The sequence below is a fragment of the Triticum dicoccoides genome, chromosome 3B, assembly GCF_002162155.2.
Source record: "Triticum dicoccoides isolate Atlit2015 ecotype Zavitan chromosome 3B, WEW_v2.0, whole genome shotgun sequence".
Taxonomy (NCBI): Eukaryota; Viridiplantae; Streptophyta; class Magnoliopsida; order Poales; family Poaceae; genus Triticum; species Triticum dicoccoides.
Window position 1 is genome coordinate 180,207,002 of NC_041385.1, and position 1,632 is coordinate 180,208,633.

Below are 1,632 nucleotides of genomic sequence, written 5' to 3' on the forward strand. Positions count from 1 at the left end.
GATCAAGTGGGTGGGTGCGAGACCGATGAAGAGAGCCATCGAAATTGTGTGTGTGTTCAAGTCAAAGATATAGGGCGACTGGCCTACCGGAACGTTAGAGGGCACATGTCAAGTTTGTGTGTGGCAGGGAAACATGACTAGAGAGCTCGATGTATCGGTGTGTGTGGGGGGGAGGGGGTGGGGGGAGGGGTAGGCAGAGACCTAACTATAGAGGTAGAACGACTCGTATATGTGTTGAGAAGGAGAGACCCAGCTATGTCTTGAGGGAGATCGGTCGACATCCATACATAACTGAAGGACGGGAAATATGATGGTACAGAGAGAGAGAGAGGAGAGAGAGAGAGGGAGGGAGAGGGGTAGAGTGCTGGATGGGTGATGGAGTTGCTTCTCGAAGATGGTGGGAGAGGCCTACTAGACAAACTGAGGGTGGAACTGCAATGTTATCAATAAGAATGGGGATGTGTTTCTGTGTGTGCCTGTGCGTGATAGATCTGTCGGGACGCATCCATGGATGATGAAGGGGAACCATGTGTTTGGTAAGCAAACCTAACTAGATTGGTAGATCAATTATTGTTTGTCGAAGGAAGGGAGAGACACAACTAATGAGGTAGATCGATCGACGCGTGGGTAAAAACGAGTTATAAGGACCTAGCTAGCTATATGTATAGCGAGAGATCGGTCGGTGTACGTCCATTTGTTAGAGGCAAATAAGGCCCAGCGAGACGGATAGACAGAGAGAATGGAGCTAGGAGGTGGTGTGAGAGGCCCAACTACTAGCTAGATAGGGGGAGGAGTGTGTGGTTGTCAGATCGATGAAAAGAGGGGCGAGAGTTTACACGTGTGTGTGACCGTATGAGAGACACGAGGCAAGGACACATAATGGAGGAGATTGAAGGTGTGTGTGTATGTTGTAGGCAGGCATCGCTGGAGAGGTTTATCGATCGGTGTGTGTCGAAAAAGAGTTGTGGAGACTCTGGGAGAACGACCTAAAGAAAAAAAATGAATGTGCCCGGTGGATAGAATGTCGAGGGAGTGGGAGGGCGAGGAGGGCGTGTGCATGCACGAGAGGAAGTTAGTGGTAGCTACAAATGTTAGAGGATTGTGTGGGTGTAAGAGACTAACAAAGATCATAATTTGATATGAAAGCGGATTCATATATTTGAATAGGAGATCATAGTGTTTTAAACATTGCATGCATGAATATAGTTGTGATACACATGCTGTGCACATGTTATACCATAATGTGATAATGCATGGCGTTTGCAACTCACAGCTAAATGCCGGACAATCTAAACCATACTATACATCAAACAATCTCACATTTTATTTGAATTTGTGATAATGTGTGGCATTTGCAGCTTACAACTAAATATCGAACAATCTAAACAATAGTAAATATCGAACATTCTCACATTTTATTTGAATTTGTGGTAATGTGTGGTGTTTGCAACTCACATCTAAATACTTGTAGGCGTAGGGGGCGGGGCACCATACATAATGTGATAAACACATTATACATATGAGACATGGTTTAGATTATGAAGATCTAGCTAGAGCTAGAAATGTAATGTGATTTGAAATCAAAATAAAGTGGATTCAAAAAATCGAGTTCGAGTTCATATAGTACACATA